The following is a 19,635-nucleotide window of genomic DNA, read 5'->3' on the forward strand; positions in this document are numbered from 1 at the left end:
ACACAAGTTTTCAGAAAATTCAGACCGTCAAGAACGCGGTGACGAACAACACTACAACGAGCAGAGAAAAAAGAAGTTCCGAGCATGCGTCAAATTGATTCCGAGCATGCATGGGTTTTTTTGCATATCGGAATTGCATACAGACGATCGGAATTTCCGACAAGAACTTTTCTTGTTGGAAAAATTGAGAACCAGCTCTCAAATTTTTGCTGTCGGAATTTCCGTCAGAAAAAGTCCAATGGAGCCTTCACACAGTTGAAATTTCTGACCAAAAGTTCACATCAAATTTTTCTTGTTGGAAATTCTGACTATGTGTACGCGGCATAACAGGTTTTTATCTAAGATTGCCCTGTATTTGGCTCCATCCATCTTCCCATCAACTCTGATCAGCTTCCATGTCCCTGTTGACGAAAAGCATCCCCACAACATGATGCTACTACCATGTTTTACGGTGGGGATGGTGTGTTCAGGGTGATGTGCAATGTTAGTTTTCCGCCACACATATCGTTTTGCTTTTAGGCCAAAAAGTTAAATTTTGTTCTCATTTGACCAGAGCACCTTCTTCCACATGGGTGTCAGGCATGACTGTCTGACCCCATGATGCACGGCTAACATCCTCCTGTCTTTCCCCTTCCAGGTGACTCGGCATATGCACTTGGGCCCCATCTCCTGACTCCATACCGTAATCCCCAAACCAGAGGCAAGAGAAGATACAATGCTGCACACATACACACCCGTGCAGTGGTTGAGCGCACATTTGGCATCCTGAAGTCCCGTTTCCGATGCCTGGATAAGTCCGGGGGGGGCCCTGTTGTATTCCCCAAACTTTGTGTGCCAGATCATCGGTGCATGTTGCGTGCTGCACAATTACACCATGAGAAAGGGCCTGGAGATTGACATATGTGATGACCTGACCCCCGCACCACACAGTTCCCCCCTGCCTCGTGGAACGCATCTTGCACGTTGAATTGCAGCAACACACACATTCATCATGGCAAACGGACAATGCACGCATGCACACCACTGTGGTCCCTAGCTCACACACACCACATCCACCTCACATTGGTTTAGCCCAAGTCCACCGTGCAGGACTTGGGAGCAACAATGCCAAGCCAAGGCCCCAATGATGTTGATGTACATTCATAACACATCCACACGGTCGTGGGGATAACCTCTCTCCGACGATCCAAGGTGACCCCTGCCAGTTGACACGCAGTGCTGGCAGAAATAGCCTTGTGCCTGTCTGGACACATTGGCCACTCACACACCAGTCACACCGTAGCACTGTCATCACCGGGCAAACCCTGCCCCTGCAAATCGGTGTCCAGTCGCCGTAGAGACTTCTGCACTCCTGACTGTGTGCAGTCCGATGTTGCTGTGACATCAGTGAGGGTGACACACATGTCCCAAGGTCTAGGTCCGTGAAAAGAAAAAACATATTGGACCATGCCATTTTCCGCCATGGCAAGCCCTTACAGGTCTGAGACCCTGAGCTGCACTTGTGGTGCTATTGTCCTCGGGACAGTCACTTGCCCTCCTGCGGTCCATGCCTCGTGCCCAGGGATCTGGTCCGCAGGTGTCGTGGCGATGACTCGGGTGTGGGGCATCCTGTGGCGGTTCATCCCCTGGGCTGTCGCTCCTGGATATGGATCTAGATGTTGCCTGCAACCCCTCCAAGGCAATGGCAATGCGGGTCAGCTCGCCATATGTTTCCGCCTGCATCTGCCTCTGACTGGCGTTGTGTTGGCACTGCAGGCGCCTGTTCTGGCGTCCATAAAACTGGATGGCGGAAGTGTTGACATGCACGATTCCGCCCAGGCTCCTAACCTCGGTCACGATCCCTGCTGCTGTTGCTTGCAGTTGCTCAATGGACGTGGTATTGCATTGCTGGGCCACCTGCATGTCCATGCTGCATTGTGGCTGCCGTGCCCTGCACAGCCAGTGTGTACTCAGCCTGTGCCTTCTCTGAGGACCCGACGAAGGAGGATATGCTGGGGAAAAGGGAGTAGCCACTCCAGGTGGGAACGCAGATGAATATCCTCCGTTGCAGACAACTCAGGTGCAGGCAATGCACTTAGCAAAGCAGGAACAAAAATTGTTTCTGGACAGCCGCACTCTGAACAGGTTGTAGCCTTTATTAAAAAAAAAAGGACAGCACTACAAGTCACAGCAACATAAAATAAAACCCGACCCTGACGCGTTTCGCACTGAAACTAGTGCTTAGTCATAGCATATGACTAAGCACTAGTTTCCTGTGCGAAACGCGTCAGCAGTCGGGTTTTATTTTATGTTGCTGTGACTTGTAGTGCTGTCCTTTTTTTAATAAAGGCTACAACCTGTTCAGAGTGCGGCTGTCCAGAAATCATTTTTGTTCCTGCTTTGAAAGACGATATGCTGTCACCCACACGGTGGAGGTCGATGGCAATGTCTTCCATGTGCTGTGTCTGGCGGGCCTGTTCCCTCTAGAGCCCTTCTTGGACTGATCCGGTTCCAGCCCTGTTCTTGCTCAGAGCCTTCCTGGGAGTTGCAGTCGGTTGCGTCCCTCTGTCCCTTGAAGGTGTCCCTCTTGCTGGGGTGGCCCTTGGGGGGTTCCCCTGATGGGCGTCAATGGCGTTATGAGGTCAGCGACTTCCACCGTCTGGCGCCGAGGGTCTCCTCATCGAGGTACAGGAAGTCCTCCTGTTGGATGTCCACAGGCTCCTCCACGACGACCTCCAATGCACCTGTGTGTGCACTCCCCTCCACCGTTGCTGTAGCCACGGCGTGTTGACAAGCTTCGTGGCTTTCCAGGGGGTCAGACCAATGGACATGTTGGTGCTTGCCTGGCGTGGGTCGTTCAGAGGCAGATGATGGCCCAGCTCCCTCCAGCACATCTGTGGATGACACACAGCATTCACATGTTGGTGGGCCCACACACTTGTCACATGTTCCCTTGCACCCCCTCACATGCTCCACACTGGATAGGGGATGAAACACACTTACCTCTCCTCAAGTCGTGTTCGCTGGAGTCAAATCCCTCCAGGCCCTCCACCTGCTCCTCCGCCAGGCAGCTGGCTATGACCTCCTCTTCAGCAGACAGCTTCAACTTGCTAGCTGATCCACCTCCCGTGGCCCTGAGGTGCCTCTTCACCTTCGCCAGCTTTTCCCTGACACGCTGACGCATGTCGTTAATTTTCTTCTGCACCTCCTTCCATGTTCGGGTTTCGTGTCCGAGGGTGTTCAGCTCCAGGGTCACCTTCTGCAGGATTTCAAGTTTCCTGGCCTTGCTTGTCCTCCCGCTCTGTGCTCCGTGGAGGTACGTATCATACTTCCCAATGGCCGTGGTCAGGATCGCCCTCTCATCCACAGAGAAGTTCTTCTTGCGCTTCTCCTTCTCACTGTCACTGTCTGACATGTCGTCTGCACCAGGGAACACAAGCCGGCGTACTGTGCGTTGGACGTGCGTCTCGCTGAGCGTACATTATGTTCATGGCGTACACGGTGATCCGGCGTAGCTTAGGCGGTTGTGCCGGCGCGGTTGTGCACAGGCATAGGGGGGTGCTTTGCATGTGTCCACATCACGGCGCATGCGCAGTTCGTGATACGCCGGACGTAAAACGCTGCGCCATGCCAGCGTACCTGTCTGGCGCTCGGGCCAGCATTTGCATGGGGTCACGCCCACTTCCACCTACGCCGGCGTGCGCCTACGAACCCCACGCCACGCTGGCGCATTGTTGGGTGCACTGGCTTGCTGAATGCAATGCTTGCCTCGCCATGCTACGTTGGCATGCCGTACGGTGTGTGCGCTACGGCGGCGTAGCGTGCGCCTTGCTCTATGTGAATCTGGGCCATAGCAAACAGCTGCACCTTTAAAAGTGAACAAATCACTAAACTGTGTAAAATATTGAAATAAAGGATAAGGCACTTTTACATGTTCAATAAAACTTTTCACAAAGTATGTTTGTAAAATAACATCACACATAAATTTGACCCCTTTTTACAGGACAGTCAAAAAGCGCTTTTGGAATACCAGATTGATTCCATTAATAGCACAATTCCACTCCACTGGCCGCTCACGATGGACATGTCACAGATTAGGCGGTTCTTGGGCAGGTTGTATTCCTTTTGGAGGTCTGCCAGCCGAGCACTGGCATTATATGACCGTCGAAAATGCACGCAGATTTTCCTGGCCTGCTTCAGGACATCCTGTAAGCCCGGGTACCTGCCCTAGAACCGCTACACCACCAAGTTAAGGACATGTGCAAAACAGGGCACATGGGTCACTTGTCCCTGTCACAGGGCGGAGAGGAGGTTGGTGCCATCCTTCCCAGCTGCCAGCAGAGTCACCCAATGCGCCGTGAAAGATAGGTAACGTCCCTGTCCATGCTTGCTAGACCATGAGTCAGCGGTAATATGCACCTTATCACTGACCGCCCTGTCCAGCGAGGCATGGACATTGCCTTCCATATTAATATGAGCAGATCTCTGCCTGTAGTTAATAATATGAGAACACCAGCTTTACGTAGCTTCAGGTGCACGCTGTGCAGAGGACACAGACAGTACACCACGTGAAAGTACTTGCAGAATGATCCCCTGCCTGTGTAATTAATATGAGCAGATCCCTGCCTCTAATATGAGAAACACCAGCTTTACGTGGCTTTAGGTGCACACTTTACAGAGGACACAGACAGTACACCACGTGAAAGTACTTGCAGAATGATCCCCTGCCCGTGGTATTAATATGAACAGATCCCTGCCTCTAATATGAGAAACACCAGCTTTACATAGCTTTAGGTGTACACTGTGCAGAGGACACAGACAGTACACCACATGAAAGTACTTGCAGAATGATCCCCTGCCTGTGGTATTAATATGAGCAGATCCCTGCCTCTAATATGAGAAACACCAGCTTTACGTAGCTTTAGGTTCACACTGTACAGAGGACACAGACAGTACACCACTTGAAAATACTGCAGCTAACACAATCACCTGTCTGCCTGCATACGATGTTCGAGTCGAACATGGGTTTGACTCGAACACGAAGCTCATCCCTATTATAGTCTAGTAGTTTTTAATAAAGTAAATAAAAACAGCAGCAACAATAGCAGTTACACTCACATGTTGACGTGCCTGGCCTGGCACTAGGTGTAATTAGTGTGTGTGAGTCGGCTAATCCCTTGGGGATGGCATGCATTTCACGTCCCACTCCGGAGGGCATAGCCTAGTATGGGATATCAAGTTAGGACCCGGAAGTGGCAGATCCTTCTCTCCGACATATGTTTTGTCGTGATTGGCATCTTCAGGGAGTGACAAAACGCCGCTTCCAGCTTTCTTTTATAAAAATGTAAAGGCTGCTATTGGTGAGGCTCCTCCAAAATGGAGGAGAGGACAAAAATGTAATATGAAATCTGCCTCTAGGACAGTGGTTCTCAACCTTTCTAGTGCCGTGACCCCTTGATAAAATTTTCCAGGTTGTAGGGACCCCTAACAGTAAAAAAAAATTTGAAGCGTGGGTTGTCAGCACCCAAGGCAAGAAAAGGAATTTGCGCCCCCAACCCATGGACATTTAGCGCTCCCTGAGTCCCTTCCACTCGTACAGTATTAAAACCCCTTCTGGTACATTTTAGGATGTACCACTCTTTCTCTTTGTTCTCCTTACTTTCCCTTTTATCTCTATCTTAATTTCTTGTTTTTTTCCCCCATCCCACTCTCTAACCGTATTTCTTGTTCTTTCTCTTATTCTTTCTCTCCCTTTTTCTTTGTTGCTCCCCCTCTTTTCCTCTCCCTTACATTATTCCTTCTCTTACTCCTTGGTGGAGGGTGGGGGAAAAGGGACGAGTGGCAGTGCTGGCGGGGAGTTGGGGTTAGTGGCAATATTGGGGGGAGTTCTGATCAACCAACTTAGGTGCTCTTTATCAAGGTCACCTGCTGATCTGAGAACTGTAGTGGGGACTTTTAATGGCAACTATAATCACAGGTAGTGTTACTCACTGTGTCTACGACTTTGTGGTGTTTCGTAGCAGTGACACCTATGCCGAAATCAAAAGATAGGGTCTCCTCCAGCCCCTCCCACTTCACATTCCTCACCCCCAAGCCATGCCGTGAACTGAAAGGGCGGCTGAAAAAGTGGCTGTGGGCGCCTAGCTGGGTGTCCACAGGCTCCAGGGACAGCCCTTCTGGGTGGCTGCAAAAAGGCTGGGAGAGCAGTGTGGGCTTCAGGAACAGCCCAGGATATGGCCTTCATCATTTGACCCCCAAGGGGGTCCCAACCCCCAGGTTGAGAACCACTGCTCTAGGGAGTGCCGATGCACACACGCTGCTCACACCACACATTAAGAGCCAACCATAAAAACAAATCAATTAAATGACTTATATATAAAAAAAAAAACTATAACCAACAATCACCTACATAGTGAATGAATAAAATATATTAGTAAATGGATAACATTTAGAACTAAATGAGTTCAAATTGGCACCCTCGAAAATGAAGGAAATAATTAGGACAGCACCATCTAGTGGTGAATATCCATATGGCCAAAATTAGAAATAGATTCATGCCTAAATTAAAAAATACATTGAAAAATAAGAATAATTGAATAAAAAAAAAAACATAAAGGAATTTTTTGTGTTGTGTTTGTGTTGTAATACTAAAAAGTATTATAAATGAGTATTGAAATAGAACCCCTGGTAATCCCAGGCTCTAATCTGAAAATCTGATACAAGCGATAAAAAATAAATAAATAACCTACTGCAATCAATAATCTGTTAAAAGACATTATAAATCAATATCAATGTTTAATCCCATAGGTTAGTGATATTAAAGCCTATGGGCCAGATTCTCAATGGCGTTACGACGGCGCAACACCATTTGCGCCGTCGTAAGTCCTAATCTGGCCCAGGGTATCTATGCGACTGATTCTTAGAATCAGTTACGCATAGATATCCATTAGATCTGACAGGCGTAAGGCTCTTACGCTGTCAGATCTTAAATGCAATTTTTTTTCCCGCCGCTAGGTGTCGCCTCGTCGTTTTCCCCGTCGTCTATGCAAATTAGCTATTTACGCGAGATTCCAGAACGTACGCGGGCTCGACGCAGAGAATTTACGACGTTTCCGTAGCCTTTGCGACGCGTAAAGTTGCCCCTGGGTCTATGAGGCGCAGCCAATGTTAAGTATGGCCGTCGTTCCCGCGTCGAAAATTTAAAAATCAACATCGTTTGCGTAAGACGTCCATGAATGGTGCTGGACGCCATTTACGCTAACGTCTAAGCAAATGACGTCGGTGCGACGTCATTTAGCGCAATGCACGTCGGATAATTTACCCGACGGAGCATGCGCAGTACGCTCGGTGCGGGAACGCGCCTAATTTAAATGGTGCCCGCCCCATTTGAATTGGGCGGGCTTGCGCCGAGCGCATTTACGATACACTGCCGCAAGTTTACAGGTAAGTGTTCTGAGAATCAGGCACTTACGCTGTAAACCTGCGGCGGTGTAATGTAAATGACATACGTTACGCTGCCCAGGAGCAACGTAATTATATGTGAATCTGGCCCTATATATACAGTACAATGCGTCTCCAATGTGTCCGCAACACTTTTTTGGTCATGTCCGTACCTCTCCAATGCTGGCGAACCCTATCAATACCCCAGAACCTGAGCAGGGAGGGGTCCTTGTTGTGCATCAATCTAAAATGGTTGGATACACTGTGGTGTTTGAACCCTTTTTTATGTTGTCTCTATGTTCTCCCACTCTTTTGGCCATGATTCTAGTGGTTCTACCAACATATTGGAAATTGCACGGACACATAAGCAGGTAAGTGATATATCTCGTGTCACAGGTGATGAACTGTCTAATGTCATATTCACCACCCGTGACCACTGATGAAAAGCTGGTAGCTTTCCTAGTTTTGTCCCTGACAGTCCTTCATGCTTTGCATCTCCTACATTTGTAGAACCCTGTACGGTCTAAAAAAGTGGGAGTTTTTTTGGGGGGCCGGATTACATTTTTGGCCAATATATTGCATAACCCTGGGGCTCTTTTGTAGATAATCGTAGGTTTATTGGGAACGATCTTTCTAAGGGTATGATCTTTTTTGCAATATGGGCCAATAACTTTTAATTATCCTTTCTGCCTCTTTGTATTGGAGATGAAAGCCTGAAGAAAATGCAAGGTTAAATTGATCCCCTGCTGGGTCCCTGACTTTGGGTCTCAAAAGGGTTAAGCAATCGATATGTCTAACTTGTTCCCTAGTAATTTCCAATTATATATCAGACAGGAGGCTCATATCTTGTGCATTGATCTTCCTTTATTAATGCTCACAGCAGAATACATTTCTAATAACTTAATGTAAAAAACTTTTTTAAAACAGACTACCCCCTCAGTAGTCCATATAATCCTCTAACCACGCCCCTAACAGTGACCCCATAAAAGGGGCTGTCTGTGAATGTTCCTCCCTCTTTCTTTCTGCTCACAGATCAGATAAGTACTCATTTATTAGTATATTATTGTTATATAGGAGTACTAGAGATATTCCCCTCCTGTACTTCCTATGTTCATGGTTTTTCAGATATATGTCTCCTTAGATATATATATGTATACTCTTTTCTGATATATATGTCTTTGTATATATATATACATGTTCTACAGTCTTTCCTGTATCTTCAAGGTTTACAGTGCCTTTACCCTTAACTGCTTCTGCTGAACATTCGTTCTGTCACCTGACTCATTTTTTACTGTACCTCGCGTCATTCAGTCAGCAAGGGTGTCGGGAGCGCGTCTCCTTCCGACACCACTGCACAGCTGACAGATCTGGCGTTGCGTTTCCCTCATCGCCATTACTGTCGCCTTCTCCCTCACGACACTCGCGCGCTCTCAGGGGGCGGCCCCTCCCTCGTTCGCCGCTCAACCAATCAGCGCGCGCCGGCCGTAGTCTCGCGAGACTTCGTTCCCGGGCCGCTGCAGTTCTGAGGCTCCCCTCTTCTCCGTGGCCACTCGGAGCCTACGGAGGAGAGGATAGGACAGGAGCCTGCATACACTGTTTCCCCTAAAACAGCTAAGTACAGAGGGATTTTTTCCCTGAGGCTAGATAACTTCCCCAGCGCTGACTAGCTAACAGTCACTATTATTTAATTGACTATACCTAACAGAGTGTGAATAATATTTTACCAGCCTGAGCAATTAGTTTAAAAATACTAATTTAAAATTCATTACTCTAATTGAGATACTATCTTAACTGTCACTTGTCAAGATGACTGATGCCAATCCACTGAACCCCAGTGGGGAAATACAATCCACAGGCATCTCACACACCCTGAGTGCCTCCCAACTCCAGGACATCATACAGATGTCTATTCAGGCTGCCTTAGCCTCCACTACCCCATCCTCCTGGGCACTACAACCCACGGATGTCACACCTATCCCGCTTCAGTGCGGTGAACCGCCCACTAAGAAGGGAAAATCCTTGCAGAAAAGGAAACACACCCTTGCGGTCCATGACTCCCCGGCAGGGGAAGTAAATAATCTGCTACAGGTAGCCCCCACCACGGTCTACCAACCCCAGCATCACTCAGATACACCTCGACCCCTGAACCTCAGGGAGACCCAGAAAAAGGGACTTAATGCCACCAGAAGAGCAAAACCTGACTCATACGTGGATTCCTCTGAGGAGGACTCTGCCGACCCTTTAGAGGGATCGGACGGATCTGACTCCGATTCAGATATTGAAGATGCTGGGGCTACGGCTCTTAATACAGCAGCCACTCCTGCCACGCAGGACGAGGTCCTCCTGGACGCCCTCTGGGAACCCTTCTTCCATCCAGACGCAATAACACACCCGCGTTCTGGAGAGTGGACCCCTTTACCGCACGTTTCACAATACGTGGAACTGTGGGCAAGGAAGTCCTTAGACAAGGGTAGCCGTAATAAATTGAGGGCCGAATGCCCCAGACCCTCCATCCCCAAAAAAGTGGTAGCCACCCCGGAGGTTGATCCGGTCCTAACAAAATACCTGTTAAAGACAGGAAAATTCCAAAAGAAGGGCATTGAACGGTCCTTCCGAGCCATACAAGACCGCGTCCTGGACCTGATGGGTCCGTTAACTAAAATACTCAACCTCTCAGAACAGGCTGCGGCTTCTGGACAACCAGTTGACCTCCCACAGCTTAGGAGTTGGGCACAGAGAGCCCTGTGCCTGGCTGGCACCGCCAACACGGCATGCTCAGTGGAAAGACGCAGGTCAATCCTTATGCGTTTAGACCCCCAGCTATCCCACCTGGCGGAGTCCGAGCCCGGCCCGGCGGCCGAGGGCATGCTCTTTGGTGACATGGTCATCAAGGATATAAATAAATTTGTTGGACTGTTCACCAGTCTGGATAAGGCCCAGAATTCCCTAAGAAAAACGGGAACCAACAAGGTTTTTAAGAGGGCCGGCAGAAATAGAGGCCGTTCTGCCGGCCGTTCTACCTTCTTCAGGCCACAGGGCAGATCCCCTGCTCAATATCAGTACCAGGCTCCGTCCTATGCCACCCCGATGGCACAACCTGCACCGTTCTTTCCTCCTCGAGGCAGACCCTGGCGCGGACGTGGTGGACGCGGCTATCCACGATCCCGACCTCCTACCGGTGAGTATACCTTACACCACACTCGATCACACTCCTGTGGGGGGACGTCTGAAGTATTTTTCCCACAATTGGTCTGCGATTACGGCAGATGCATGGATCTTACACTCCGTCACGGGGTTTGTCATAGACATGCAATTCCCACCGATTCTCAATATGATCCCCCCACCCATTCGGTTTGCAAAGCAAAAAGAACGCCTCATAGACAAAGAAATTCAAGATCTGGTGACAAAACAGGCAATTATGGAAGTAGACCCCTCTTCCCCAGGTTTCATAAGCAACCTGTTTCTAGTAAGCAAGAAAGGAGGAGGCTTCCGCCCGGTAATAAACCTGAGGGGCTTAAACCAATATGTCGAATACCGACATTTCAAGATGGAGGGAATTCACTTCCTCCGAGACCTTCTCCACCCCAGCGATTGGCTGGTGAAGGTGGATCTAAAAGACGCATACCTTACGGTTCCCATACACCCCGACTCACAACATTTACTTCGCTTCCCGTGGAAGGGCAGGATGTGGCAATTCACTTGCCTTCCGTTCGGCCTGTCGTCTGCCCCATGGTGTTTCACCAAACTTATGAAACCAGTGGTGGCAGCACTGAGGAGCAGAGGAGTTCGTCTGATTATCTATCTCGACGACATCCTCATCATGGCCTACTCCCAGAATCAGGCCCTCCTTCACATGTCTTGGACAATTTCCCTACTCCAAGAACTGGGCTTCGTAATCAACTACGAAAAGTCCAGTTTGACCCCAGCCCAACAAATAGAGTTCCTGGGCTTTACGGTAGACACCGTCCAGTCAACCCTCAGTCTACCCAAAACAAAACTTGCTCTTATCCGCAAAGAGATTCGGGCAGCACTAGGCAGAGGTTTCCTATCCCTCCGCACTCTAGCGCGGCTGGTGGGCCTGCTTGCGGCCTCCATCCAGGCCATCTTTCCGGCCCCACTACATTACAGAGCCCTTCAACGGCTCAAAATTATGCACCTGAGACAAGGCCTCAGGTATTCAGACGAGATTCCCCTATGTCAAGAGACTACCGAGGAACTGAGATGGTGGCTTCATCATGCCGTGGAATGGAACGCCAAGACCATCTTCAACCCCTCCCCGGACGTCGTGATAGAATCAGACGCCAGTCGCAGGGGCTGGGGCGCCCGGTGCGGGACGGCCTCCACAGGAGGGACGTGGTCCGCAACGGAAACCTCCCTGCATATCAATGCACTGGAACTTTTGGCAGCTCTGTTCGCCGTCAAGAGTTTTATGCCTCATACGTCCACATGCTGTATTCTATTTCGCATGGACAATGTGGCGGCGGTGCAATATGTCAATCGACTGGGAGGCACCAAATCCAAGACGTTGGCATACATAGCGAAAGACTTCTGGCACTTCTGCCTGTCTCACGACATTACCCCTATAGCGGAATACATCCCGGGGGTATCCAATTCGGTAGCCGACTGGAACTCTTGATATCTCCGAGATTCCAGCGATTGGAGATTGGATCGATCAATTTTTCTTCAGTTGCAACAACTTTGGGGTCCGCTATCTTTCGATCTCTTTGCCTCACGCCTCAATCGCCAGCTACCTCGCTTCTTCAGCTGGAGGCCAGATCCAGAAGCACATGCGGTGGACGCTCTCCGCCAACCTTGGCCGGAGGGGACACATTACGCGTTCCCTCCTTTTCAAATAATCCCCAGACTTCTCCTACGGATAACCAATCTGGGAGCGACGGTGGTCCTGATTACACCATGGTGGCCGACCCAACCATGGTTTCCTCTGCTACTGGGAATGACTGTAGACCTTCCCAGACTGATTCCCTACTCCCCTCACCTCCTCACCAATCCGACCGGGGATCCTCACCCCCTGGTTCTGGAGAACAACCTGCCACTTCTGGCGTGGCTAGTCTCGGGATCCCGACCACAGATAGAGACCTTTCAGTCTCGGCTCGGAATCTCCTCACCCTGTCCTGGGCCCCCGGGACTAGATCGGCATATCGATCAGCCTGGGGACTCTGGGTTCGTTGGTGTGATCAACGACAGGTTGATCCCATACAGGCCCCTGTTTCGCTAGTAGCTAATTACCTGGCGGAGTCTTTTGAATCCGGAAAGGCATACAGTTCTATTACCATCTATCGCTCAGCTATTTCAGCCTATCATTGCCCCGTGGATTCTTTACCGGTTGGCAGACATCCTTTGGTATGCCGACTGTTACGAGGCGTAAAATTTCAACGTCCCCCTAGGCCTAGATACCAAGCGACCTGGGATGTTTCCAAGGTACTTGATATGTTCGCCAATTGGGGGGACAATACGGACCTATCCCTGAGACTTTTATCCATAAAACTAACGGTCCTTCTTTGTCTAATTTCCATTAAGAGGGTGTCAGATGTTAGGGCTCTTGACATCTCCAGAAGACAATTTTCGCCACACGGCGTTGAATTCTCCATCGTGCGCAGGACCAAGACCGGTATTCACTCAGTCTTCTATCCTTCTTTTCCTGCTCACCCCCTCCTCTGTGTCGTTCGATGTCTTCAGGCATATGAATCCCTCACAGCTAATCTACGCTCTGCGGGTTCTTCTCAACTTCTTATATCCTATGTCAATCCTCACCTTCCTGTCTCATCTGCCTCCCTGGCACGCTGGGTGAGAACCGCCATGGAGATGGCGGGGATTGACGTTACCCTGTTCGGAGCTCATTCCGCCAGGGGCGCCATGGCTACTAAAGTAGTCATTTCAGGAGGCTCTCTCTCCGATCTCTTGAGAGCGGCGGATTGGTCTTCTGAGACCACATTCCGTCAATTCTATTTCAGACCTCAGGACCATATCTCCCTATCGGTCCTTCCTTAGATTATGACATTGTGTTTAATCATATCTGCATGCGTAAAATTTTAGCTTTGAACTTGCACAAGATATGAGCCTCCTGTCTGATATATAATTCGAGATTTTCCTAGCTTGTGACGGAAAATATTGATTATATGATGACAGGAGGCGAGTATCTTCCCTCCCGACCCTCCCTATTACGATTGTTTTCACTTTTCGCAGGTTACTGAATGCCGATCTGGGACGTACAGACGGGTAATACGGTTTGGAGAATGATTTGCGTTTGCAAATGCGTGCGGACTGAACCCCTGTTTTTAACGCATACTTTAGACAGGTTAATTGGTTTTCTGCAAGCTGGTCGGTAAGTAGGCTTGGTCTTTCCCTGGGCATTCCCCAGGTTTTTGTTGTTATCTGCTTTAGCCTTCCAATGCTACTTACTGTTATGGCCAGCTATAGACGGGGGCAGTGGACATGTTTATGCTTCACCTGTGGTGTTTATATTGGTCCATCAGTGCACCAACACCTTTGCAGCCATTGTGCTATATGCTGGGTGTTTGGTGTGCTCTTGTACCTTTAAAGGAGGGGTGGCTTCCCTTCAGTTCACCTGCCCCTGTCTATCCATTAAAATGCATGTGCCTCCACTGTGGGGACGCTCATTGTTTAGTGTTAGGACCACAGATATTGCAGGGTGCCTTGGCGCGGCTCTGTGGCTCACGCATGCGTTTGCAAATGCGTGCGGACTGAACCCCTGTTTTTAACGCATACTTTAGACAGGTTAATTGGTTTTCTGCAAGCTGGTCGGTAAGTAGGCTTGGTCTTTCCCTGGGCATTCCCCAGGTTTTTGTTGTTATCTGCTTTAGCCTTCCAATGCTACTTACTGTTATGGCCAGCTATAGACGGGGGCAGTGGACATGTTTATGCTTCACCTGTGGTGTTTATATTGGTCCATCAGTGCACCAACACCTTTGCAGCCATTGTGCTATATGCTGGGTGTTTGGTGTGCTCTTGTACCTTTAAAGGAGGGGTGGCTTCCCTTCAGTTCACCTGCCCCTGTCTATCCATTAAAATGCATGTGCCTCCACTGTGGGGACGCTCATTGTTTAGTGTTAGGACCACAGATATTGCAGGGTGCCTTGGCGCGGCTCTGTGGCTCACGCATGCGTTTGCAAATGCGTGCGGACTGAACCCCTGTTTTTAACGCATACTTTAGACAGGTTAATTGGTTTTCTGCAAGCTGGTCGGTAAGTAGGCTTGGTCTTTCCCTGGGCATTCCCCAGGTTTTTGTTGTTATCTGCTTTAGCCTTCCAATGCTACTTACTGTTATGGCCAGCTATAGACGGGGGCAGTGGACATGTTTATGCTTCACCTGTGGTGTTTATATTGGTCCATCAGTGCACCAACACCTTTGCAGCCATTGTGCTATATGCTGGGTGTTTGGTGTGCTCTTGTACCTTTAAAGGAGGGGTGGCTTCCCTTCAGTTCACCTGCCCCTGTCTATCCATTAAAATGCATGTGCCTCCACTGTGGGGACGCTCATTGTTTAGTGTTAGGACCACAGATATTGCAGGGTGCCTTGGCGCGGCTCTGTGGCTCACGCATGCGTTTGCAAATGCGTGCGGACTGAACCCCTGTTTTTAACGCATACTTTAGACAGGTTAATTGGTTTTCTGCAAGCTGGTCGGTAAGTAGGCTTGGTCTTTCCCTGGGCATTCCCCAGGTTTTTGTTGTTATCTGCTTTAGCCTTCCAATGCTACTTACTGTTATGGCCAGCTATAGACGGGGGCAGTGGACATGTTTATGCTTCACCTGTGGTGTTTATATTGGTCCATCAGTGCACCAACACCTTTGCAGCCATTGTGCTATATGCTGGGTGTTTGGTGTGCTCTTGTACCTTTAAAGGAGGGGTGGCTTCCCTTCAGTTCACCTGCCCCTGTCTATCCATTAAAATGCATGTGCCTCCACTGTGGGGACGCTCATTGTTTAGTGTTAGGACCACAGATATTGCAGGGTGCCTTGGCGCGGCTCTGTGGCTCACGCATGCGTTTGCAAATGCGTGCGGACTGAACCCCTGTTTTTAACGCATACTTTAGACAGGTTAATTGGTTTTCTGCAAGCTGGTCGGTAAGTAGGCTTGGTCTTTCCCTGGGCATTCCCCAGGTTTTTGTTGTTATCTGCTTTAGCCTTCCAATGCTACTTACTGTTATGGCCAGCTATAGACGGGGGCAGTGGACATGTTTATGCTTCACCTGTGGTGTTTATATTGGTCCATCAGTGCACCAACACCTTTGCAGCCATTGTGCTATATGCTGGGTGTTTGGTGTGCTCTTGTACCTTTAAAGGAGGGGTGGCTTCCCTTCAGTTCACCTGCCCCTGTCTATCCATTAAAATGCATGTGCCTCCACTGTGGGGACGCTCATTGTTTAGTGTTAGGACCACAGATATTGCAGGGTGCCTTGGCGCGGCTCTGTGGCTCACGCATGCGTTTGCAAATGCGTGCGGACTGAACCCCTGTTTTTAACGCATACTTTAGACAGGTTAATTGGTTTTCTGCAAGCTGGTCGGTAAGTAGGCTTGGTCTTTCCCTGGGCATTCCCCAGGTTTTTGTTGTTATGGAGAATGATTGAACCCTGCCTTCTCGTTGGAATGCAGCTCACTTGAAAATCCTCGTTTGGATTCGTTGTTCCTGGAACCCCTGTTGGGTCATGGTTGGTGGTGCACTTCCCGTTGGAAGTCATTCAGAGGTCGACCGGCCGGCCGGTCTTCACTCCAAGGACGCGCTTCGATCCTCCTTCTGGTACCATTCTTATGTAGAGACCATCGCATCAAGAAAGAGGAGGAACATTCACAGACAGCCCCTTTTATGGGGTCACTGTTAGGGGCGTGGTTAGAGGATTATATGGACTACTGAGGGGGTAGTCTGTTTTAAAAAAGTTTTTTACATTAAGTTATTAGAAATGTATTCTGCTGTGAGCATTAATAAAGGAAGATCAATGCACAAGATACTCGCCTCCTGTCATCATATAATCAATATTTTCCGTCACAAGCTAGGAAAATCTCGAATTACCTTTTATTATACCCTTTCTCTATAAATCTGTCAATGAGCATGTTGGTTTGAGCCATGAAATCTTCCTCACCTGCACAGTTCACTTCTGAATCTCCAGGATCTCTGGAGTGTGGCTTCTCTAGATTGGTGCTTACTGTTTCCCAGGGTGAAATTGAATGACAGCACTATTAAACCTTTGATCATCAAGGTCTAACTAAATTGCACCAAAAGGATTTCTGGGTTTGATGATCAGCAGTTCCAGAGTTATAAAGATAATTGAGGCTAAGGTTGGCCATACAGTAGTAGAGTTTAGTTCTAAATATATAGGGCCAGATCCACGTAGCGCATTGTAATTTTCGGCAGGCGTAGCGTATCGTAGTAACGCTACGCCGCCGCAACTTTGAGAGGCAAGTGCTGTATTCACAAAGCACTTCCCTCTAAAGTTACGGCGGCATAGCGTAAACCTGCCGGTGTAAGGGCAGGGAATTCAAATGATAAAGATGTGGGCGTGTTTTATGTTACTGACGTTTTTTCTGAACGTCGCATGCGCCGTCCGTGGGGGTATCCGCCGGGAAAAAGCCTTACGGAAACGACGTAAAAAAATGCGCCGGCCGGACGTACGTTTGTGGATTGGCATATCTAGCTAATTTGCATACTCAACGCAGAAATCGACGGAAGCGCCACCTAGCGGCCAGCGTAAATATGCACCTTAGATCCGACGGCGTACTAAGACGTACGCCAGTCGGATCTAGCCCAGCTCCAGGCGTATCTTGTTTTGTGGATACAAAACAAAGATACGCCGGAGCAACCTAGAAGTTACGTGGCGTATCAATACGGATCTGGCCCATAGTTTCAAGAATGTTTGTTCGATTTTCTAATCGTTAGTGGGATCAATTCGGTGTTCACTTCCAACCGCAGAGATGAGAAAATTAGAAAGAGCAGGATGGAAAATGTTTTGCAAGCGAACAAATTTCTAACAGTGGATGTGGTTTTATTCATGGAAGACAATTTATTGCACATCAAATGTTGAAGTACTCTTGAATAACATTCGTCAAGTCATTGAATGCGCTAAGAATTTTCATAAAGCCTGATGGACCGTTTTCATTGGTTAACTGATGAAGCTGACTGATGGTCCGTAGTGCCTACACACCATCGGTTAAAAAACCGATCGTGTCAGAACGCGGTGATGTAAAACACACCGACGTGCAGAAAAAATGAAGTTCAATGCTTCCAAGCATGCGTCGACTTGATTCTGAGCATGCGTGGATTTTTAACCGATGGTTGTGCCTACTAACGATCGTTTTTTTTCTATCGGTTATGAATCCATCGGTTAAATTTAAAACAAGTTGGCTTTTTTTAAACTGACGGATAAATAACCGATGGCGCCCACACACGATCGGTTTGGACCGATGAAAACGGTCCATCAAACCGTTATCATCACTTTAACAGATCGTGTGTACGCAGCCTTAGAATCATATGTACATTAGTTTGAAAATCTACTAGTGTATGGCTAGCTTTAGGGTGATTGCCAGCACTATAAGACCCTTTGGGAAAGATTTCTTTAAAATGATATTCAAAATATTAAATTCAAAATCTAACAACCCGCCCCTAGCTACATCACTAACCTAGTCTCAAAATACCAACCTACTCGTTCCCTTCATTCCTTCCAAGACTTCCTGCTCTCTAGTTCCCTCATCACCTCCTCCCATACTTGCCTCCAGGACTTTTCCCGAGCCTTTCCTATCCTATGGAACTCCCTACCCCAATCTGTCTGGCTATCTCCTACTCTGTTTGCTTTTAGATGATCCCTGAAAACCAATCTCTTCAGAGAAGCCTATTCTGCCTTCACCTAATAACTGTCCTTTAATTTTCTTCATCAGATCATCCCCCCACAGTTATTACCTTTTGTATCACTCCACCCCCTCTCTAACATTGTAAGCTCTTACGAGCAGGGCTCTGATTCCTCCTTTTTGAAATTGTATTGTAACTTTACTGTCTGCCCTCATGTTGTAAACGCTGCGCAAACCGTTGGCGCTATATAAATCCTGTATAATAATAATAATATTAATAATATTAATAATAATAATATACTAAAACTGGAGCACTCTGGTGCAGCTGTGCATGGTAGCCAATCAGTTTCTAACTTCAGCTTGTTCAATTAGGCTTTGACAATAAGCCCTGGTTCACATTGATGCTAATTTGAAATCGCACTACTACACTTAAACTAGCACGATTTCAAAGTAGCAAGGTCGGTGTGATTTCAGGTGCTACTTGACAGACATCTGTGTGGCTTCATACACAGATGTCTATTGAAGTCGCACCTGAAATTGGCAAAAGTAGTGCAGGAACTACTTTTGCAAATCGGTGCGGCTCCGCAAAATCTGTATCGCACTGATTGAAACAGTGCCATTGCCGCCAATAGGCTGCAACTTGTCAATGCGATTCAATCTCTCAAATCGCGTGACAAATCGCTCCAATGTGAACCTAGGCCTGTAAGCTGGTTTCTATGCAGAGCTTCACCAAATTTTACACCCACCAGTTTTAATAAATCTCCCTCTTTATATTTGAACGGTCCAGTTTAATCTGGGAGTCTCTGTCCTATCAAAAAGGTTAAAGTGAAGCACAATATTGTATGTGGACAGCATGGAGAGATGTATTAGGTTTTATATTCTACAAGAATATCGATGCCAAGCAGGTTATGTGTGCTTTGGGCCTATATTTTCATTTTTTTTCAATATTTCTGCATATTTTTTAAAAACAAGTCCTGATCATTAGAATAAGAAAAAATATTTACAAGAACACTATGCATTATATTAAACCCCCCTGCCACTGCTCCCCAACCATTATCACCATTTGCAAAAATCAGAGTCAGTAATTGCTTTGTATTACACAGTAAAGTAAACTGTCAAAATACAGCCACTTCTGTGTAAAATGACACTTACAGATAATCTGCAAGTGACACTGAGAAAATACAATGGGGTAGATTCAGGAAGCAATTACGCCTGCGTATCCATAGATACGCAGCGTAATTGCTAAGTAGCGCCGGCGTATCGACTTTCTGTATTCAGAAAGCTCGATACGCCGACTGTAGCCTAAGATACCACTGGCATAAGGCTCTTATGCCGTCGTATCTTAGGCTGCATTCTGACGCTGGCCGCTAGGTGGCGTTCCCGTAGTTGTCAGCGTAGAGT

This window comes from Rana temporaria, chromosome 6 (genome assembly GCF_905171775.1).
Source record: "Rana temporaria chromosome 6, aRanTem1.1, whole genome shotgun sequence".
In the NCBI taxonomy this organism is placed as follows: domain Eukaryota; kingdom Metazoa; phylum Chordata; class Amphibia; order Anura; family Ranidae; genus Rana; species Rana temporaria.